This window comes from Asparagus officinalis, chromosome 8 (assembly GCF_001876935.1).
Source record: "Asparagus officinalis chromosome 8, Aspof.V1, whole genome shotgun sequence".
Lineage (NCBI taxonomy): Eukaryota > Viridiplantae > Streptophyta > Magnoliopsida > Asparagales > Asparagaceae > Asparagus > Asparagus officinalis.
In genome coordinates this window covers 9284001-9309323 of record NC_033801.1, presented here as the reverse complement: position 1 = coordinate 9309323, position 25323 = coordinate 9284001, and the positions used below count along the sequence as shown (strand labels likewise).

The window sequence follows — 25323 nt, the reverse complement described above, 5'->3', positions numbered from 1 at the left end:
AAAACTTGTTGTTAGATCGAGGGTTAAATTTCTTGTTCATTTTTATGAGTCTAGAGATTCTTCTAGAGAGATGAGCCACTTCTCTAGAAAAATCGACTTCACTATCCGATGATGAAGAGGAGTTATCACTAGCTCCTTTGAGAGCTATGGTCTTCAACTTTGGTGATGGCTCCTCAACTTCACGTGATGGCACTTCCTCCTTCTCCTTCCCCTTGAGCTTCTTCTCATGCACTTTGAGCTTTCCGATGAGTCTATCAAGAGCTAAAGTAGTAAGGTCATGAGCTTCCTCAATGGCCGTGGCTTTGGGCTCCCATGCCGGAGTCAAAGAGCGAAGTATCTTGTAGTTCATCTCTTGAATGGACAAATGCTTATCAAGACCATGTAATTCATTGATGATATTAGTAAAACGGAAAAACATAGCACCAATGGATTCATTAGGAAGCATTTTAAATAACTCATAATCATGCATAAGTTCACTAATCTTAGATTCCTTAACTTGGGGGGTTCCTTCATGTGTGATACATAATTTTACCCAAATTTCGTATGCGGTTGCACACGTGGAAACTCTATTGTATTTATTGGGGGAAAGACCACAAATTAAGGCGTTCATGGCCTTAGCATTGAGATTGCCTTGGTGCCTTTCTCCATCGGTCATGTTCCCGACTTTGGACTTCTCTACATATTTCTTTTCTATGAGCTCTAGGATGTCAAGATCAATACAACGAAGGTAAATTCTCATCCTAGCCTTCCAATAAGCAAAATTGCTCCCGGTGAAGAGTGGTGGTCTAGTGGTGGAATGTCCTTCTAACATATGCATATTCAAAGAGACATCCATTAGGTCTTTTCTCTAAGGTGATTAAACCAAAAATTAATATAGAGACCAAGCTCTGATACCAATTGTTGGACCCTAGAGGGGGGGTGATTAGGGTCAAGAGGCTCTAATTATGCAATAAAAATTAAAACAAGCAAACCACAATATACTAATGCAATCAAAGTAAATGAGATAGGGTTAGGAATCGTTATCCTTTGACGCGCGATATGTTAACGAGGTTCGGTCCGCTGACCTACGTCCCCGCTCCCCACTCTCGAGGAGAAATCCACTACATACCCGGTTTGGAAGCCGGAACTTCGTCTACACAGTGATCCCCTCACGATCTCACACTACATAGTTGATCTCAACAGATCATAATCCCTCACAGTTGATCTACACAAGATCACACTCACAAAGCAGTAGAAATGGTGCAAGACTCTCTCTTTACAAGTCCCTATGGCAAAGAGAAAGAGTACTGAAGCTGGGAAGTGAATACACACAAAAACACAGAGAAAACACAGAGAACAGATTTTGAAAATTTTTCTCAGGAAGACAGCGTCTCTCTGGTTTTTTCAGAAATTAGGGCACACAAGAAGATGAAGGAGTATGGGTTTAAATAGGAGAGATTAATCATATTAAAATCACAACCCAATCTTCCTAAATAAGAAAATAATCTCCTATTCAGACTATGCCACAGACTGTGCCAAACACAGTTAAGTGATAGCACAGTAAACAAGGCAAACGACCGTTAAAAAAAGTCTCGGTTGACCGAATAGATTTTCGGTCGACCGACAGAAACGTTCGATCGACCGACCAAAAATCTGGTCGACCGCGAGCAAGTCTGAAAACAAAGAAAACAAGCAGAGACTTCATCGGTCGACCGGTGCGGTCGACCGATAGAAAAATCGAGCTTTTGGTCGACCGCACCGGTCGACCGACAAACTCTCTGTAGCCCAGTGACGAATGATCTTAAGTGCGGTCGACCGGTGCGGTCGACCGCATTCTGATACATTTCAGATAAACAGTTTTGACTCAACTAAAAATATTTGGAAAATATTTATTTGACCTCTGAAAATTATGAAACTTTGTAAAATGTTTTTAATACTAAAAACAAACTGTTTGAAAAAAGAATTTTGCAAGATAGGTCCTCATACTTGTGAAAATAGTATTTTGTGAAAAACGCTTAAAAGCATAAGTATGAAAACGTGTGTGTGAGTCCCAATAGCTTCAAGTGAAATCAATAACTCTTTGCCTACATTCTAATACTAGAGAGAGAATAAAAAACTAGTTAATATCCTCACATAGAATACAATTCTTGAGTCTTGATATAGCTTGAGTTTGGATGAAGCTTTTATATGAATTTGTTGTTCTTGAAATAACATTGCTTCATCACTATGCCTCCTCCTCCTTTGGATATCATCGTTGTAGCGTATATTCCATTCATTCCTCCATGAATGGCACTAACAAGCTTGATAAATGAATTTACTACATTTGTACTCAATAAGCCATTAGTACCGTTAATGGTAGTTGTAAAACATCATCAAAACATAAGGGCTGACAACATATTCATTTGTCAGTTTCCATTTAACTATAGGAGAGTTCCAATCGTAGGACCAGTCGCTAAGACTGATACAACTACTCTTATTAGAGGGTTTGATGAATCTGGTGGTCTTAATTTCTTGCTGTTGGAAGGGATTGTTGTTGAGGCCCAATCATCAGCTCTCAAGACGCAACTGTTCGCGTGGAAAACTGTCATCTTTTTCATTGAAATGATTGTCATCTTGGGTTACAAAGATCCGGTCTTTTATAGATCCGGTTACAACTAAATCAAAGAAAAAAAAATGAAAATTACAACTTTCCTCTTTCGAACGAATCGCAAGCTCCTGTTTTGCGGTTGCTTGCTTGTGTGGGTTCTTTGCCGACGCCGGGGTTAATCCGTGGACCACCGCGCGATCTAGATCCGGTCGGATCTACACGAGTATGCGGGTATTATTCCACGAAGGGAATAATAGCCGGGAGGGATTAATCCACCAAGGGAATAATCGCTCAGATCTCGAGATCTAAGACCAAGCTTAGATCTGGAGTGTAGTCTCGTGTAGATCTCAGATCTGTTCTTTCTTCCTCTCGAGATCCTGCCTTTTCTGACGTGGATGGTCGCCGAGGATCAGATCTGAATGTGCAAGTCTTCTGGTCTTCAAGCTCCGACACAAAACGCTTCTCAATTTCGGCAAGGAAATCTTTAGCCTTAGTAATCCCTTCGGATTCTATGCCCCTGAAGGCTTCCGGAACGCCGCGCTTAATGATCATAAGACTCATGCGATTTGAACGCTCTCACTTCTCATGCTTCTTCTTTGCATTAGGAGTGCTTTCCGCATTGAGAGGTTGTGGTTGTTCAGTTCTTAATGCATAGTCAAGATCCATGCAGCCAAGAACAATTAATATGTTCTCTTTCCAAACCTTGAAGTTTGTCCCATTTAGCATGGAAATTGAGTTGATGTTAGCAGAAATTCAGATGCATTAGCTGAAATAAAACAAAAGAATGCTCACATCAATAACCATAATCAATAAAATTCAAATAATGACAATCCCCATCCAAGATACCGGCACAACATTAATATCAAGTCTTTGGACAGTAATATTAACTTGTAAGTGATACCTTGTTGCAATGATCAAACATTGACAATAACTCATGTCAAATAATGAAACTATCTTTGGATCGATTCATTATTCACATGTAAACCTTATAATTGTCACACGCTTATCATCGCAGATGTGTATACAGTCTAAATAAATATTAACCTTCCTTTGGGCCGATTAAATATTTACACGAAAGCATACACACAAACATCTCACATTCCTCATGAACAATCTATACAAGAGAGGTTACTTTGGCAACTTCTTGTTTCAATTAATCAATTGGAGTGAGAGACAACCTTAATACCTTAGTGTCATAATATTTGAATTAAATAATTGATTAAAAACCGAATTAGATTTAAATTAAAAAATTTAAATCAACTGAATTTCCAAAAACTTGATTGGGGTCTCTCAGCTTAATTAGGGCCCATAACTTAATTGAATAAATTAAGTATACCAAAGTGGACCCATGAAAAAGCCAAGGATTAACCATAATGAACACGAAGTTCCCTTAACTTCGAACGCGAGGTTCGACTGTATTGAGTACGAGACTCACTTAAGCACGAACGCGAGGTTCGTCTGAAAATGAACGAACGCGAGGTTCGTTTGATAAAAGAACGCGAGGTTCAACTTGGGAACGAACGCGAGGTTCGTTAAAAAAAATGAACGCGAGGTTCAACTGAAGTACGAACGCGAGGTTCGTCTGAAGTACGAACGCGAGGTTCGTCTGAAGTACGAACGCGAGGTTCGTCTGAAGTACGAACGCGAGGTTCGTCTGAAGTTCGAACGCGAGGCTCGACTGAAGCACGAACGCGAGGTTCGTCTGAAGTACGAACGCGAGGTTCGTCTGAAGTACGAACGCGAGGTTCGTCTGAAGTACGAACGCGAGGTTCGTCTGAAGTTCGAACGCGAGGTTCGACTGAAGCACGAACGCGAGGTTCGACTGAAGACCTCCTTAATTTTCGCCATGAACCCTTAGGGTTTCAAATTGAAACCGCCGCCGTCAAACCCAAAAAATCTTTGATTTTTATTTTCAAAACAGATCCAGAATTGGAAAAAATTAAAGAAAAAATCAAAGAAAAATCCAAAAAATTACAAAAAGTTACTGTTCATCCGAAAACTTTTTGTTACTGTTCATCCGAACAAAAAATTTACTGTTTATCCGAACCCAGAAAATTTTAATCTTTAACCAGAGATTTAAGATCAAAAACCCAATAAAACTTAAATCCCTAAGAATTAATCAAGGTGGCTCTGATACCACTTGTTAGATCTACATCATAAAAACTTGAGATCTAAAACCATATAGCCATGATTAATTCAAAGAGATTAACAAGATCAAAAGAGCGGAAGCTGCTTATACCTGAATCCATTGCTTGATCTTGATTTTGGGTTTTGGATCTTCTAACCTTAGGGTTTTCTCCTTAGCCGAATAACGCGGGGTTATACCTGAATCCATTGCTTATACCTGAATCCATTGCTTATACCTGAATCCTTGTTAAAGAGATTAACAAGGATCTAAAAGAGCGGAAGCTTATACCTGAATCCATTGCTTGATCTTGATTTTGGGTTTTGGATCTTCTAACCTTAGGGTTTTCTCCTTAGCCGAATTTCTCTCTTAGATGGGGGTGAAGAGAATTAGAGAATGTAGTAACCCTAGATTAGGGACCATAACCCCTTATTTATAGATGTTGTACTTTTGTAATTTAGCCCCTCAATAAATTACAATTACAACCTGGTATCTGCACATATAACCCCATGACTTATTTAAATACCAAATTAACCCAACTTAATTGATCACTTTAGTGGGTTATCCTGAAAGATAGCAATACACATTGATTAATCATATGTGCCCACAAATAGATTTATTAGATTAAATCCAACAACTAACATTATAGATTATACATATATCTTATTAGAACATTTCACATGTACGCGTTTGATATATTAATTATGGGCCTGCAATCTCTAAGCTCCTCCTCATCCTTCTCATGTATGATTCGGAACACATCATTATCATTCACATATAGGATATTAAAGTTAATTTAAAACAAAAATTGAAGTTATGAAGCGAATTACCCTTAACATGTCGCTATATGTCAATTTTTGTAGCAATACTGTTTAAAAAAATGGGTATTGCTTCTGCATCTAAATTGCTTCGATAAAATTTAAATTTGAATTTCTCTCTTACGCCAAAATGGTCTCTCAATGTGTTGCAGCATATTAAAGTTTAAAACAATCTTTTGTAATTCTCACGAAATAAGTAGGGAGTTTTGGTCCATTGAAAGTGATCATTTTAAGATGGCACCAAATCCCACCGAACATGATTTTAAAGGTTTTAAGTATCTACAATCAAATTACTACAGTTTCTCTTCCTCCTAAACAAATTGAATGTTGCATCACTGTACCTCTAAATCACATTATGCAAATGCTATAAATTTCTACATTCTCACATATACAATTTTACATTCTCATGTCACTTGTGTCCTAAAAAAATTGCATGTTTTAGGATTCTTCGAGGCAAGGAAAGGGTGTTGCGGCACAGGGACTGTTGGGAATTTAACACCAAAATCCCTAATGCAACAGAAACGCAGAATAGAAAAAGTACACCAAGATTTACGAGGTTCGGCAACTGCCTACGTCCTCGGGAGCCACACAGTCAATTTCTTATTAATCTAACAAGAAATTACAAATCAAGAGCAAATCCCAAAACTGAGATTTCTCAAATGAACACTGTAGCTACAGTGTTAATACCCACAATAAATCCCCTCTTCTCTTTTCTCTCTCTTCTTAAATCTCCCCTCAAACACTGTTGAGAGCTGGAGATCAAAAGGCAAAATCGCTGCTGCGATTTGAGAAGATGAACGCTGCTGCGTTAAGAGGATCCGCCGCCAGAGAAAAGTCGGGGGAGAAAAAGCGACGAACCCTAGGCATCGGGGTTTGCTTTTATAGGCAAACATGACAGGCTGGCGACAGCCTGTCGCCAGCCACGCGAAGACGCGGACGTCGGAGCGCCAAAACGCGGACGTCAGAACTTGGACGCGAGGGTCGGTGTCCCAAACGCGAGGGTCGAATTCCCCAAACGCGAGGGTCGGATCCAAAAACGCGAGGGTCGCGTTTCCCACAATTTGAGCTCGCCTGCTCGAGCTCCACCTGAAACTGCGCCTGCAGTTCGCCGTCGACTTTGCCTGAGTCGACGTCCACGCTTGCCTGCGTGATTCTCAAGCTCGTCGGAGCTTCGCCGGAGCTCCTCGCCGGACGGAGGTTGGTATCCACCCCAAACTAACAGGGACAGTAGAAACCTCCGTACTTTGCAATCCGAAATCTCCAGGCACGTGTTCCAATGCCACCGGATACGTGTTTTGGGACAGCGTTCATCCCTCTGAGGCTGCGAATAAAGTTATCGCTGTCGACACTTTGGTTCTTCAGGGGATCTCTCTCATTGGTTGAAATAATTCCTGCAAGTAAAGATGAAGACTAGAGAACCGGCATATTTTTTTCTTCTTCTTCTATTTGTTTTTTCTGGTAGAATTTATGTAGTGTCATTTGGAGATTTTAAGTGTCGTGTGATTCTAAGCAATAAGCTGTGTTTTGGTTATGTATTGTTTGTGACTATACGAGAATTGGTACTAATAAATTGACATGTATGGTGTTTTGATTTTGTTTAGTTGAAACGACAAGTTTGTCTTTCGATTTATTTGATTATGATTTTTCATATTTTTCAGAAGATACAAGTTAAGTGAGGATAGCTCGGTAAATCTAATATATGCAACTTGGGACAGCACTGTAATATCATGAGTGATACATGAGAAAACGTACGGAGTAAACCGCGGTCTGGAGCTACGACGAGAATTGGAATAGATCTAAATTAAATTTACGACATCTTTCGTCGATTTTCTTATCATAGACTTAATTGTCAAGAACTCGATCTGAGGAAGCAGTATCCGAAGCTCAAATTTGTTGTTTTTTGATATTTTTTTTGGCGAAGATGATTTGAGCTTACTTGAGTAGAATCGAGTTGAATGCTCCACTAATCTTCTTATCATCGATCCTGATTTCTTGTTTAGGAAAATGGCTGTGGCCTTAGTTTCTTTTTTATTCAGTCAAAACATGCATCTGAAGGTGTGATACAAATAGTCTTGAGAGAGCCAATGATCAGAAAGTTCGAAGGATGTAACAACTGCAACGATATAATGAGCATCCATGTTAAGGTATCGACGGGTATATGAAGTCGACACCATCACGTTTTGATGACGAATCCAAATGCATTCGTGCACGATACGACGAAGTTGTGATGGCGGGAAAATTGTGGACCTGAAAAATGCAGTTGATGAGAGCTTGTGTCTTAGGGAGCGGATATTCATTTTATGCAAAGTGCGGTCACGTGACCCACTTTAATATAGAGGGACAAAAACCCCACCTTTCTATGAACTAGTATGCAAAACGTGCGTTGCACGTGATGCATGTTAGGAACTCTATGGGGGGAAACCTCTGAAGGTCAACTAATGCTGCATACATCAATATTAATATTTTTATGAAGCACGCACTTATACTTCACATAGAGTAGAGATTAACTCTACAATAATAGTACAAGCATCATGCTTATACAAGAGTCTATTATCAGCATCGCCTTCACCACAATCTTCACAGAAAACAAACATAAATGGGCAAATTCACCAAAAATGCAACAACTACAAAAAAAAAAGAAACAAATCAAACAACAAAAATCTCGCAATGAACTAACATTTACCTAAAAAAACAATTATGCAACTACACACAAATTAAGCAACTACACACAAATATCGTTTAGATTTATTCAATGTTAGCTACATCCATAATGAACTAACATTACATCCCTAAGATGAGAGTGGGCTTCTCATTCAAGCTACACAACCTATACAAAGAAAGAAAAAACAAAAACATGCTAGTTCAAAGATCAACCTTGAAAACAATATTGCTAGAGGATACATTTGCAGAGAGGAAAAATTGCTTGTTAAATACGGAATAATCCTTAAACTTGCAATATTATAAGAGGATGAGCTAAAACGAAAATGATAATTTTCACTTTGATATCCTAAAGTTTACATCTTTCTACTTCAATAGGCTGAAGGATTTCTTAACACTTTGATACCCCAAACTTTGAATCCAATTTTACTTCGATACCCAAAGTATTCATGTAACATTTTAATATCCAAAGTTCCAATCATATTTCACTCTGATACCCTATCCAAGTTGTGTTAGATCTTTTGTTTAATTTGTATGGTGCCTTTAGCATCTGATACATTTAGATTCAGTTTGCCCAGTTGCTAAAACAGCAGTAGAAAATTAACAAAAAAATCTAATAGATCTAGATGTAGGTATCAAAGTTAAATGAGATAGAAACCTTGGGATATCATAGTGTTAAAAAGTACTTTGGGGTTATGAAACTAAAATACGATTAAAACAGTGGGATATCAAAATATTGAAAAAAGTACTTTGGGGGTTTCAAAGTTAAAAATTGGTAAACTTTGAGATGTCAAAGTGAAATAGTAGGTACTCACTTATTATTTTAAAGATTTTCTCTGAGAGAACAACCATGTTAATCAACATATGGGTGTGTTAATGAATCGACAAATTAAACAAATTTAAAAGTTTATAATTATAAATTGATGCGAGGGAAAAAATCTATCAACAAGAGCTAATTTCTCCTAATTACTTGTATATGTCACAAATTTATACTCACATGACCATATCAACAAATTGTAGTTAATCAACTACATGTTATTCTCTTAACTTGATAATTAATACGGAAAAAATTAAAAATAAAAATAAAAAAATCTTTAAAAGAATTCACCACTGCAACTAAGTTCATACCAAAACCTATTTGCAAGATGTAAGAATTAATATTTCTCCAAACATTCAAATCTCGATGATATCACCTATAATGGGTGATTAAGTGACCAAATATAGTTCCATGTACTTCTACTGATGATTGACTATGCTACTTTTGAAGATGATACTGTGAACACGAGACCGTTATCCATGCTCTTCTAGCAATAATTCAGTATGTAATTATATCTGATGATAGACATACATTGTGTTGTTATGTCATGTGCAATTATATCTGTTGTCAAGCTCCAAATGGAGCCACCAAGACTGCCATCACCTTCAAAATTACCTCTAATTTCTTAGCAATAAGAAAGTATCAATACTCATCAATACGCTACGAAGCTGGCGCTTCATGGTGTTTAAGAAGTTCACAAAGGCCATTCTTATGGTTTTCTTGGAGTAGAGGAAGATGACTTAATTAAAAAAATTAGTATCTTATTGACTCTATACTTAATTAAGAAGTATTAATATCTTATTGTTAGATTCGTAAAGCGATCTTAAAATTAGCCAATTCCCACGCATGCGAGCTAATTTCTCCTGACCTCAACATAATTTTCATCTACACCAAAGAGAGAGAGTATTAGACGAAGAATGATTGAGTTAACACTTAAATGACTACCTATTAATTAAACTCAATATCATCCATCTCAATGTTTACTTTCTAACAATCACTATCTAAGATTTCTTTATTCAATTTCAAAATGAATATACCTCTAAGATATTTACTTGTATCTGAGTGATTTTATTCCATTTATGCTTCTGTATGAATTTCTACATATGCATATTCTTCAAGGTTATGTAATCTTTGTCAATTATAGAACAATATTATCCATATCTTTACAACTAATATTAATATTTTCATAAATAGACATTGTGCGTGCAATAGTAGCTATGCGTCGAGTTCAAGGTTAAAAAGTAAAGAATGATCAAAATAGAAAGCAACTCAAAATTTTTAGGAATCAAACATGTAGTCTTGTGAATCAAAGATGGCAAACATGTAGTCTTGTGAATCAAAGATGGTCATACTCATATTTAGGGAGGAATAAATTATGAAATGTATTTTCAGATGATGGCCCGTAATATTCCATAAATTCAATACATGCTCCAAAGATGCATATTTTTTTGCGCAAACCATCGCTCAAAGCTTCATGTCTAATATCTATAAATGCTTAGAGGTCAATAATATAGCCAGAACAAAGTGCTCAACAATTAAAAGTACAAAAAGTTCTCCAATCCAGTATCAGTTATGGTGTTTGACCTTTAATACGTCCAATTCAAAGCTCTTTCTAACTAAACAGAGAGTAACCTTTAAAATTATTCAGCAAGGCATTGGATGAAGTTGATGCCACATTGTATTAAAACTCACTATAATGTGACAATGATGAAGTCAACACCACTGTGCATGTCTTTAAGTTTCAATACATGTGAAACTTCAACCCAAAAAAAGTGATAGGAAATTTACAGAACATGAAAGCATTAGAAATATAATGATTTATTTAAATTAAGCAATATGCTACCAATCAAATACAAAATATTTCTTGAGAAAGGTCAGACCTGAAATTCTATAACTTTGGGGAAATTCTATAACCTTTGGGAAAACACGTCCACTGATGTATGTTTGTGTAGAAGATAAAACAAGGCCTGAATGTTTCATTGCACTTTGCGAAATTACATTGAATCAAAAGATACAAATATGAAGATTTTAAATGAATTAATTTAAGTACTCACATCAAAATCTTCCCCCAAAATGGAGGTGAAATCATATTAGATCATAGCATTATATTCTAAAAGATCAAATGGCAGTACCTCAGATATCTTGAGCAACTCGCATAATTGACTGCACCTTTCCTCTCTTATCTGCAATGGTTTTAGAATAAATATGCCTATTTGATCTGAATCATTAAAAAATTATAGAGAAAATTAAATAAATTAGACTAAAACCCTTTTTAACAAAAACATTCATAATTCTTGACAAGTTACTCTGATCTTGAAACTCGCCTTTTGCGCTTACCATTCTTCCCTCTTATTTTTCTCTATCTTTTTCTTATATTTTACTTTTCCCTAAAAATGACACAATATAAAAAGAAAAATCCCATCAACAAACACAAAATCTCAGAGAGAGTTAGAGATTAGAAATCTAAATTCATGCGATTAAAAATTCACACCCATGCATGCGTTCTATCTCTCTCTAAAGAGAGTTAAAGAATGTAAAATGTTTTAGGTTGGCTCGTCGGATCCAGGAAAGAATAGAATATATGAATTAAATAAATGATAACATTTTCAAATATGCATATAGTAGAGAATTACAAATGAGTCCATAATCAGAAATTACAATATTATTTTAGCAAATTTTACACATGTATCAAAAAAGCAATACTTTGCCCAATTTAGAAACATTTTATAGGTCACCTTAGATTCTCATATTGCAAATATTTCCTCTATCCAAATTAAACTCATAGTATCAAGTAAGAGAGTAAATTCAAATTATCCATATTGTTCATATCTATATTTCTTCAATACTACTGCTATCAAGGAAAGAATCAGCACTGGAAGTGTTCAATAGCCTCCCTCTCCTTGCTGTTTGATGAGCTAATTACTTTCACCTTCATTCCAATCCTATCCAAATTTTACTACAAAATGTCAAAGGCTACCACACCCAATCATGTATGAACCATGTGATTAATTATAATGAAATAGGTATGGAGTTTCAAATGCATTTGATCACAAAAACACATGTATGAATTATGTGATTAATTATAGTTACATAGAATTTATTTCCATCTTAAGTGGCATGTGTATTTCAAGTTTTATTATACATATGTTTTACAGTGTTATGGAGAAGACTAACAAACTGAGAATAATTTGCCCCAGTGAGTCCATCAGCCTACAAGACTACTCATCGGTCAGGTGGGAGTTATTTGAAGAACAAAAGATAGAAAAGGACAAAGTTAAATTAAAAATTACCCCTAAATGTGGGGATATTTACTCTTATCATATTTGAATGACCATTATATTTAAAAATTTTAAATAAAAAACAATCAAAAGTTTTGTCACCCATATCATCTTTTTATAAGTAGTGTGTGTGTGTGTGCGCACGTGTGTGTGAATAAGGTTTTCTTTCACTTGTTAGATCCTCACTACTAAATTCCTTAACATTGTAATATAAGCTCTAGAAAAATATCTATACATGAGCATATTTAGTAGATAACACTAATCTTGGTTTTGCATAAAAAGAATTTATACTTGTTAAATATAAAAAATATGAGGTCCAATTTGAAATAGACATTGTATGTGTAATTAAAACATTCAAACTTGCATATTTATATTTCTTATATTCTATATTAGTTTTCCCCTCCAACAAAAATTTTAGTTTGACCTCCAAAAGTAACCACTATGTTTGTAAAATTCAAAATTTTGAATTTAATTAGTATCACAATCAATAGTATAAATAAAATTGACATAATCAAGCAATGATAAGAGACCAACCATATTAGACACTCAGTGCAATTCAAGTTCAAGCACATTCGAAACTAATTACAATATCTAAGCTAAGTTCCTCATATCACATAGCGTTATTATGAGGCTGAGAGGTCATACCTTCTTTGGATCAAGTAGGTAATCATGCATACTGTTATGCTTCAAGAAAATAGTCATGCTCTTGTTTGCAGTAGAATACGAATAACCAGTTGTAGTACCAAATTGCCACCTAAAAAGACTACTGAACTTGGGTCATAATAGGATTTACAAAGAGTAAATAAATTTAGAAAATTTAACCTCAAGTCTAAAATCCACAATGATATTAGAATGGTTATGTTTTTTAAGATAATAAATGCACAAATGTGATCTAGGATCTAAACTAACAAAAACGTGAAAGATATTCAGCTCTGAGAAAGATCCTGCAAAAAAAACTAAGATCCAAGGCAATCCATCACATGAAAAATGTAAAGTCAAAATTTGCCCAAGAATAACATAAATCTAATAAATCTATACTACTTATAAAAGAGAAAACCATTGTCAAAACTTTTGTATACCCAAATTACCCACTTCAAATTTTGTAATTCAAATTTTATCCAATCCAATCCAATCCAATATATAACTATTATTATAATTTATAATTTATAATAATCTATACTACACTTTCCCCTTTTTATCTCCTTCGCAACCGCCCCTTCACCTCTCTTCATCTGCCGTTCCTCAACACCGACACGACTCTCCCTCTTCCCGTCTCCCTCTCTCTTTGAAAACGCCCAAATCCCTTTATTACCTCCGTTATCCTTGCTTATCCCTGCCCCTCTCCCTCTTCCCGTCTCTAAATTATTTCGACGTTCAGAATTCCGTCAGTTTCCCTCTACCTCTCACGTGCTCTCCCCTTCCATTTGGTGATTCTATAAATACCTTCCGCTGCAATTTTGATAGAACAACGAAGGGGTTTTCTTCCAATTGTAAGTATGTATATGGATATTGGTTATTCTTATTACCTTTTTGTAATTGTAATTGTAATTCTTGTAATTACCAGTTTGATTTTTTGATGGATTATCTTTATTTGATTGTTGCTGTTAGGTGACCGGGATTGATTGGAGGAGTAGAAAGCTGTCAATCAAGGTAAATCAAATTTTTATTTTATTTCTATGGTTTCTAAAATTTTATTTCTATGGATATGGATTATCTTTATTTGATTGTTGCTGTTAGGTGACCGAGATTGATTGTTGCTGTCAATCTAATTATTATCTGGTACATAATTGTTTTGTTTTTCTAACATTTTCTGCATACTCTAGCATCCAAATCAAGGGGATTAGAGGGATGACCACCTAATATCCAAATTCTAAATCAAACTTCAGTTCGCAAAAAAAATAGAATGATATACCTAGAATTAAGGATGTAAAAGAGTTCAGATTATCCAAATAAATACATATCTTCTTGGATACAGATACAGGTATCGAAAGATGATACAGATACGGGTATCGAAAGGTCCTGTCTGCAAAAATTGTGATACATAAGATTCAGATATCTATATGTGTGCATCTCCGAAACCTGTTTGTCCTAATTAACTGTCATGCCTTTACTGCTATGCATATATTAGCATGCCTGTTAGAATCTTGTCCCTTACCGATTACCCAAATGAATTGGCTGTTTTATTCACTTCGGTATTTGTCTATATCTCTAAGGTCAATGTTCATATCAACTTGTAGAGAATAGGATCACTGTTCATAATCAATTTGTGTCTGTATTTGATTTTAGTTGATATCAAATGCTAGATTTCTCAGTGGTTTACCGACAAAAATCTGGGGTTTGCAGGTGCCTTGTGTTTAGTCATTGGGTCTGTTTTTAGGTATCAGGTTAATAGTTCAAAAACATTTTGACAAAAAATGATCAAGTTTCCAAACCCAAGCAAGCTGTTTTTTTAGGTGGCCTGAATCAGTCCTGAAAATTGAAAGTGTATGCGCCTTACTTTTCTTCCCTTTGTTGAAGCTTTGCTTTAGTATTTTTAAGGTCATGCGGCATTTTTTGTTAGATTTAGGAGTAGATACTGTAGAATCATGATTATCTTTGCTATTAAAACATTTCATGCATCCTCCCAAACTTGGCTTAAGCTTCCTTATTGTCCTTTAGTTCGAATTCATCTTTTGAGGCTTCTCGTGCGTTTCAGTTATTTCTGATCACCTTATTCTTTTATCCTCTTTTTGGTTGGACCTTCTGGAGCCTAGACCTTCTTATACGTGAATTTGGTTTTTATTCGTTATGTTTGGATGTTTAGTTGGCATATCCCTTTCTCTTGCCAATTCTATGATCAATTTTTTTTATGTTAACAGTCACAGGATCTTTCCTCGTTTATTTTCCTCAAATCTCAACTTCTCTATCTTTTTTGAATTCTTTCTCAAAATGTACCTATGAACTTCATACGTTTTGTATGAATGATAGACTTCCTGCTAGCCCTACCCATGACATGCAGGTTGGAGATACATAGACATGAGTTTTTACACACAGTATAATTTTGAATGACATTTATTTTTTTAATTTGTGAAATCATTATTTAGCAAATGACAATAAGGGGTTTTTGGGATATATGAAGTTATTGTTTTAATTATATTTGTTTACCTGTTGACATAATATTTGTTTGTATGTTTTATGAATGCGAAAAAAGTATGAGTCTCTCACGCATCATTAGGAGGAGCTTGATATTTAATCTTGTTTGATACATTTTAAATATGGAGCACTTGGGACCCTAGACATTGATTAACACTGGATTTTGGTAGCTTCAGTTTGTTGTTTGGTTTGATTGAATTGTTAATCTGTTTTTTTAGAAGCAATTTGGTGTTCGTAGTAATAGTTCAGGAATAGATGCTTAAGTAGAATGAGATTATAGCTCAATATTACTTGTAGGGTGCATGTATTATTGAAGATAGAGTAGATGCTTAAGTAGAATGAGATTATAGCTCAATATTACTTGTAGGGTGCATGTATTATTGAAGATAGAGATAAAAGGAAGAAAAAAGAGTTTTTTAGCTCAATATTACTTGTAGGGTGCATGTATTATTGAAGATAGAGATAAAAGGAAGAAAAAAGAGTTTTTTATTTTACCAAGGGACTGACCTATATGAGTTGTTTAAAGTTATAAACCTGCTTTCATTGTCATAAAATTAATTATAGCTTAACATGGTTCAGATGGAAACCGTGTCAAACTTAAATGTCTAGGATTCTGAATTTAAGAAAAAGCATGTGTGATATAACAAAGTAAAGGCTTTCTTACAAGATTGTAAATTTGTAACATGAAAATAGAGCTTGTCGAAGCTCTTTATTTAAATGGGTTTTCTGCTAAATTTAAATTTTTTGAAGAAGGGATTCCAATTTAACTGAAATGGTCAGAATGGTTACCACTTACTTCTTAATTTTCAATAGTTTTAGGTTCATCACTCCATTACCATGACTAACCGATGGCTATTAGCATGTAATATACTCACATTTGTCCAGAAGAGTTCCATGCATCCCATAAGCTATTAGTATCATGTATAGTAGAAGTGGAGGTAGGACTGTTCGTCGAACCACTCAAAACTATTTGTATTGTTTAGTTGCTTGCTCTTTCTTATTGTGCAGGGTGCTAATGTACCCCAATAACCCCCAACAAAATATCATACATCGTGGATCAAGTTATTCATATACCTTGCAAATCCCATTTACTAAACCATTCACACATTGCTACAAGGATTAACCTTTGATTAATCAATGTAAAATTACAAAATGATTATGGGAAAAAGTCATATATATAGAGTGTTTCCTGAAACCATACCCGTCAAATACAAGCTACAAACGTTTCTGATTAGTGTTAAAACTGACATAGTGATGATTTCTACACCATTTGCACATGTTCTATATGCTATCGTATATTGATTTTCTACTCATTTTGCATCAAACCAAACCAATCAAGGATTAATCCTATTTCACATATCAGGACATAACTAAACTGGTTCATGCTAGTCATTAAATAGGGAAAGTTGCAAAATGAACCTTACTTTTTATAAATTAATGTATTTTCTCATACTTTTTATAATTTTGTATAAGTATACACACAACATGTGTATCTGCTGTGTATCTGCAGCAGATACACACAATACTGTGTGTATCTACTGCAGATACACACAGTATGAGCAATAAGAAAAACTGCAACCACCTGTACCCCACAACCCAATCCCTCATCCGTATGACAACTCCCTCACCCCAAATCAGTGGGCAATGAGGGGAAAACCAATGGGATACCATGGATTGTGGTAATCAAACCTAAAACCATGATTGTCAATATTTACAAAACGCAACTTGTATTATCTCAGCATTTATTATGGTATGACAAATATCTTAAGTAGTTTTCTAAAGTTAATCTATCATATCATATACTTATTTCATAATACAAGTAATATATGTCATAATAAGTTGAGTTGGGCTATGAATATTAAACTCATTTAGCAAATGACAATAAGGGGTTTTTGGGATATATGAAGTTACTGTTTTAATTAAATTTGTTTACCTGTGGACATAACATTTGTTAAGTTACACATGATCTATATAGTATGTCTCTCACGCATCATTAGGAGGAGCTTGATATTTAATCTAAAAGTATTGAGTCAAGTTAGGTGCTACACATTTCACATCTTCTCCCTTTCCCTCAGCAACAGATATATTTCGAAAGGAGAAAACAAGGAAATGATTCAATATCACCATTTTGAAATTCCTGTATATGATTATGGTCACTCGGTCTAGGCCTAAATGCATTGATTCCTTCTAAAATGTTTTCCCTCTAAAGTTGGAACCTGTTGCAATCTGTTCTGAAATCTGATTCTCTCTTTGTGTCCTGGTTAGGAATCTTGGAGTTTGTTGTGGTGAGCATTAACATGGCAGGCTGTACAATGTCTTTAGAATTGTTTTAATTATTGTAAAATATGGTTATATAGCAGTAATTGTGTATAAATTTCTATATGCAAACACTAGCGAACAGGTAGAAAAAACAATCATTAGTTATATTTATGCTCATAAACCAAGTTTTGCTAAATTCATGAATATGATATCTTCAGGTCCATTACCATGACTAACCGATGGCTATTAGTATCATGTAATATACTCACATTTGTCCAGAAGAGTTCCATGCATCCCATAAGCTAGGACCAAGCATATCCATAACCTGTAGATAAGAAAAGAATCTGAAAATAAGAAGAATGGATTGCTAGGATCTTGTTGCAGAAGCACAAATGTTAAACCAAACTATGAAGCAATTAGTGATGCATGGGTAAAGACAATAAATGCATTAATTCAAGGTGACATAGGAAAACCATACCATTATATAGTAATCACCTTGCCTCCCTTTATAGCGTACCTTAGGCACCCCATGACTACCACCTAGAAAACTATTAAATACAAATAACAGGAAGTATATATCAAAACTATATAAGATACACAAGATGAATTCTGTATAGAAGAGATGCTACACGAACCTGTAAACTTGCCATTCATATAGAGGACCATAGTTACATCCTTTGCTGCTCCTATGCTCAAATTTCAATGAGCCACATTCTTTACTACATAAACACAAGTTCCACATATCTTTTAACTAACCAAAATATGTTCAACTTCTACTTAACACATTGAACTTGCACAATCACATAGTCTATTACGTCCCATTCAGAATTAGCTTCGGTCTATTGTGTTTCATTGCTTTAAACTGCAAAAGTTCAAGCTTGAACATTTATAATTAATATTTGTTTTATTTCAATACTTCCTTGCTTTATCATGTTATTATAGTGTTTGTGGCAGCCAGTATGATCTCTATAATGTCAAGACTTATATTATAGTTATATTAATAATTCATTTCATGGTTTCATAACAGATGTTGTTGAAACGCACTGCCCGGAAATCAGTTCCTAAACAATATGAATTTAAAAAGTTTGTTAATGACAAGGAAATTATAGAAATTTCATCAAATGATGATGAAGAAGAACCTTCCATTGAGAAGTATTATGATGATGATGAGGAGGAGAGCTCTTTTGAAGTTAACAAAAAAGTGAATGCAGAAAGAAAACAAATTCGATCGAAGTGGATGAAAATGTCTCTCACACCTTGCTTTAGGCCGACTTCTTTTTCGACGGTGTGATATTGAGCGCACTTTGTCTTGCTACATAAATTTATCACAAGAAATAGATCAAAACAAGTTCTAGCCATCACTCTTTGAAGAGATCTAATTAGCTAAAACCATAGAAATCAAACAAAACTAACCAATATGTACAAAGAGATCAGATGACGAAGAAATATAACAGAGCTCAAATTATGAAATGGATTTCATACCAGTGCTCTCTCCTTGTATAACCCCCTTCGACAAATGACAGGCTTGAGATTGAATTTGAAAGATGCTAACGCTGGTTAGATATTGAGAAGGAGGAGAACAAAGCATTGACCAAGAGGAAGGAAGACAGAGGAGAATGTGGAGTTGAGAGAGAAATTTAGATGAGAGCGGAGATCGTGAAATGAGGGAGATATGAAAGATATAGTCAATAGAAATCAATAAAAGTTTAAGCGTTGTTGCATAATGATAAGGATAACGAACGGGAAACGAAAAGCCTTGGAGTTTCATTAAAAGCTCATGGCTATCGTGGATAATGTGAATGACTACATTAGCTGAAGGAATTTTTTGCATTATGCGTGGAGTTCAATTGGCCATGTCACTTGATGGAGATTTAAATTCAAGCCAAAGGGGTTGGTGAGTTTTCGTATTCAGCACATTAATTAATGAGTTATGGAAGGTTAAGAGTCTAAGACACTAATTAAAGCTTACTATTGTGATGAGGAGAAAATTAGAATTAAGTAATTTGTAAAGGACAAAATGGGTATGAAAAAGTTTTGACATGGGTATTCTCTTTTATAAGTAGTATAGATTATAGCATTACCCTCATTTTAGACCTAACTCCTATGGATGACCCCACTTATAAATGTGATGACCCCACATCCACAGAAATAAATCTATCTCCGGCGCTCCGCCCAACACACTCACTAACTCTCAACGGGATGAGTACTTCAAATCTCTCATATTTTGGATTAGTCCTTCAAACCTTTATGTTTTGAAATTAGTCCCACAGATCTTTAGGTATTTTAAATTAGTCCTAAATCTTCATATTATGAATTTAGTCTCCAAACTTAGTCCTTCTAAATTAGGTGTTTTCAAATTAGTTTCCAAACTTCTTAACTAGTGCTAACTGGAGGGACTAATTTCAAACTACTTAAAGGTTTTGAGGGACTAATTTCAAACTACTTAAAGGTTTTGAGGGACTAATTTCAAAGCATGTTTGAGTGACTAATTTACAGAGGTCATTCTTAATTCTCAAAACTCTTCTCTCACTAGTAGAAAAATGAGCAACCTAGACGGAAACTTCCATCTAGGTTGATCTAATTTCTGTCTAGATTGGTTCACCTAGATGGAAATCCGTCTAGTTTGCTCCGTCTAGTATATTTCCGTCTAGATTGGGGCAAACTAGACGGAATTCCGTCTAGGTTGACCAACCTAGACGGAAGTAAGAATTCCGTCTAGGTTGGCAACCTAGACGAAATTCCGTCTAGGTTGCTTTGCTACAGTAAGTTTTTTTTTTTTTGCAAAAACTACATTGCACGCTATATAATATCACATGTACACAATATTGCACAACAGCAATTCTTATTCATATCCAACACAATCGATCTAATTATATTTCAATATCAAATATAATTATATTCAAATAATACATTCACCAAAATACTAGAAAGATACATAAATTTTTTACATAGATTATAAAAAATACAATTGTTTACATAACTTGATGAAGTTTGTATAATTTATAGAATCCAATTGCATTTACTCCTCCAATTTGTTGAAGCATCATGTTTCTTCCTCCTTGATCCTACATTATACAAAATTCAACATCAATTAGTCCATGCCATGAAATACACTACAAAAAATGATACACTAAATAATGATCAGGAATATTAGCTTCTTAACATCACTCTAAAATTCAACATCAATTAGTCTATGCCATGAAATACACTACAGAAAATGATACACATGCGTGATACAAAAGTACCTTATTTATAGCTTTCTTAACATCTAATTTGACAGCTGATTGGAGATGTCCCCAAAATAATATCGGCTGCTCTGTTAGGATGCACTTGAAGTAAATACAAAATGGATATAAATACTTTCTTTTAGCACATACAAATGTGACCACAAATTGTCTCTGAAATCTGAATGCATAGCCCAATATGCATATCCAGTGCTAGTGAGTCCGAGTGATGGGGGATGAAACAAGAAATAAACAAATTGTCAACCATATATTCAATCATTAACTTCCTAGATACCTCTTTCACACATCTAGAATATGTAAACACTAAGATATACTAAAAAGTATCAATCAAGTACACATCAGGTATGAAGAATATTCAAACTCAGATATGTATCGAATATGGCTAAGGCTTCCTACTCAGAACATAGGCCCGACATATCAGATATACCCAACATAAGATATAGCTTAAAACATCACTAACAAAGACATCATGAGAAAAAATTCGTAAGTAATTTCTTGCTGAATATGGCTACCATGCAGATATAGGCATCCTACATACATATATTAAGTTAAAGTGTAACTACTAAAAATGTAGTCTGTTAATTGGTCTGAAATGAAGCGGATAAAAGGTTATTTTTTCAGTGAAAACCAAAATCGATGATTATAAAAGTTATTTTTCAGTTGCAGTTGTTTTAAATGCAGGTTTTGGGCCTTTATCTGATCTAAATAGAAGAAATAAAAGGTTCATCAGTTAGCATTCAATAGATGTTTTTCAGAATCTTCGTAGGTTATTGGCTTGTCATCAGTGGATTACATTTATTAGCTTTGTTTGTAATTCAGATGATTATGTTTGCCTTTAATTGATTCTTTACATCAGTAAGGTTTCCTTCTATGTTGCTTGAATACTCACAACCAAGAGGACACATTCATATCCAACGCATATTTGACACTTGCACATTTGGATACTTTGCTAGATAGTCCTAGTAGTATCCTAAAATTATATTAATATTCCAAAAAAACGTTAGTTACAAATGCTAGCTTGTCCTTACTTTCGATTTTTCTAGCATCTTGCATTTATCACCCTTAATAAATCACTGTTTGTAGGAAGCATTAACTGTTAATATCTTAGATGACAAATTGTCCCCATTCCTATTCACAAAAACTGTGTGATTGTGATGAGAAAAAGCAGAAGTAACTAAAACATTTTACACAATCACTACTGAAACCAAAATCATTTAGAAGCATGTGCTCTTGATTCTTCAGTTGTTCATCTAACATATCGGGTGCCTTTCTCCAATTTTTTTGTATAAAGAGACATAATACACACTAGAAATATGTGACAAAACTATGAGCATGGTCTGATATTTTATTGTAACATAGAGATTGATGAAATAATGCACTACACATGAATATACCAGTTAACTATAAGATGAGACCCTTTCCAGATTATATGGAGTAATCCAAATACAAAGAAAGTACTAAAACATACCCTTGGAATCTGAACCCCAATGTGCAAGACCACAGTTCACATAATCCTTCAGAATATTAAATCTCTCCCACGAACTAATAATGTCCCAATGCCGTTGTTCCTTAATTTCAGTAAATATCCACGACTGCCCATGGGTTAGTAATAGTCATTTAATTGCAAGAAATAATAGAGACCTCAATTCATTGTCTTCTCATTTGCATAGCATTCTAGCAAGTACCAAAGACTGCTCAGCATAAATTATAAAGAAAAAACACTTCACCAAAAATAGAGAATGAGATATGATCTTGGAACCTCACTTGTTTGAGACATTTAAAGAAATTGCGCTGTATCTCTCTTTGTAAGTCTTCTGGCAAGTTTGCAAGTAGCTCTTCCTCATCTACACCTCGAGTGGCAGCCCAAATAAATCATTATGCTTGCCTCACCTGCCTGAATAATTCAATTCAAAACAAAAAATTGATAAGAAATACTCGCAACCACCAACCACATACTATAGCTACCACTTGTAATCAGTAACCAATAATCAAAATAGCTTGAACCAGGCATTAAAAATAGAACAATTTCATGTGTATATATCGGTGTACTTGTAGACGGGACACACTCCACACCATGATATTTACTTCCGGCGCTATCTTCTACCATTAGTCATTGAAATAGCTCCCAATATAGGTTCAGATTTCAAATTTGAATCAAGAACCAGCTTTGCAAGAAAATGCTGAAACCCAATGATCTAGTACGAAAAACAGTTTAAATTAATATTAAGAACGATTTTCAACATAAAACCCTATTCATTAACTCCAAATCAAGCACCCAAGCAGCAAAATCACAAATTGAAGCTAGGGTTTAGGGCCTCAAACAAAAATCCAAAAAAATTCAAATAAATTCAAAACCTAGGGCATCGACTTTCTCACGTGACTCGCAACAATCCTCGGCATCACTCTCGAAGTCCTCCAATCCATTTGCTCCAAGACCAATTTGAGATCGCCGATGAGGAAGAGAGGCGGGAGGAAAAGGGAGAGGGCGGCGCTGGCAGTGGAGGGGGATGAGGGGATCTCGACGCCGTTTTGGGGAGCAGGCGGTGTGGAGATGAGAGAGAGAGATTTGGGGATTTTGGACGAAGGATGTGAGCAAGTAAGGGCAGGCATAGATCTGACAGCCGGCTGAGAAAAAAGCGCCAGAAAATGGAAATATAGTAGGCGCGGAAGCTGAAAAGACGCGGGGGACGGGAGTTCTCTGTAATTTTTTAGACATCTAGCCACGGAAAAATTTCCGTCTAGGCTGTATCAACCTAGACGGAAATTCCGTCTAGCTTGAGTGTTCATTTAAAATAAAAATAAAACCCGTCTAGTTTGTCAATCTAGACGGAAATTTCCGTCTAGATTGATTCAAACTAGACGGAACGAGGACGGAATTTTTTCCGTTAGTTTGAGGCAAACTAGACGGAAAAAATTCTGTCTAGTTTGTTCCGTCTAGTTTGTTCAATTTTCTACTAGTGTCTTATAGAATCGCAAATAGCAATCTCATTCTCCCTTCCTCAACGATTCTTTTTTCTACAAACCTAGCAAAGCACCTCCGACCTTGCCATTTCATCAACTCCTCCTCAGCAACTTTAGTCCCTCGCCTCTAGATTATCGATCTTCTTCCACCTTGCGAACTATTCTCTGGTTCTCCCCCTCCGATTTATCCTCTTCACCTCGCCACCTTAGTCGCTAACATATATTAAAAGGATGTATTTGATAGTGTTGTAATTATGAGAGCATGCATGTACTTTTTTTCAAAAAAATAAAAACTTGTTGGGGACGATCATAATATTTTTTTATTGTTAATTAATCATGTAGTGATATTACTTTCCAGAAATCCTGAATCCGCCACTGTTGTGCATCACTGAAGACATGAGCACTGGAGCCTTAATTTGAATGTAACTGCAAGTTTGAGAGCCTCATGGATACCATGATCGAGCCTTGATGATGGTGGAAGAGGACATCCAATTAGACATGCACGGTGTAAGTGAGGTTATCTTGAAGATCCATCTAACATAAGGACGGATCCATTAAGAGAAGAGTGGGGGCATGCTCCCCTACATGATTTTAAATTTGTTAATATTTTTTTATATAGAGACATGCATCTACATTATTTATGAGACATGCATGCTGATGAGCGTGGTTTCCACCTTGATTCGGGATTTAGCTCTTCTTCGCATGCTGGCAATAGACGAAGATAGCAGGATGACAAGATGTTAATTCCTCAACTCGATCGTCTCTAAGAAGAACGAAACAAAAAATGCTACTAGTCTCTAACAAGTCAAGGGATTGTGTTACAGCGATACAATTAATCTCCAAATTAAAGGTTGCTTAATTAATTAAATTAAAGAGGTTGGAGCATTTCCCATGATTTGCACTGCATCTGAGGAGAGCACGCCTAATAAATTTGCTAGAGCGTTTGCGTAAGCATTGCCTTACCTATATGTATATGTATGGTGAACTTTATAGGAACAGTTTCTTCCAATTAACCAGCTGACGACAGTCAATCTAAAAGAGCAGCTAGCTAGAGGAGGGCGGCTGCAATCGCTATTCATATACTAAATCCAACCGAAATTAAATATCACTTCTTGAGTATGTTAATTTCGCACATAATTTCATCCAACCGCGATCCCATATATGCCAACGAGTAGGGGTGTCCAAAAAGTCCGCGGCCCGGAACCCGGCCTGGGCCCGGGTCGGCGCAAACTCGCTCGGTCCCGATCCGGGCCCGGCCCGGAACAGTACCGGCTCCGATAAGGTGTCGGGCCCGGCCCGGGCAACAACGGTCACCCTGGGGTGACCGTTGTCGGAAAAAACCGGGCCTATCCGGCGCCAACAGTCACAATTTGTGACCGTTGGCGGAATTTGGCCGGGCCGGCTCGGTCCAGACCGGCCAAACGATCATATTTGGCCATTTGACCGATTTGCCCCTTAAAACGG

At 35.7% G+C, this 25323-nt stretch overlaps 1 long non-coding RNA gene and 1 pseudogene across 1 annotated transcript; both read left to right on the top strand.

The window, feature by feature from the left end:
* The window catches only part of LOC109820815, an 86632-nt pseudogene extending 79447 nt beyond the window's left edge, over positions 1-7185 (top strand).
* On the top strand, positions 13451-24751 carry LOC109822586. The gene is made up of 3 exons (XR_002242185.1): positions 13451-13752; positions 13871-13912; positions 24218-24751. It is a non-coding gene; the product is annotated as an uncharacterized LOC109822586 (long non-coding RNA).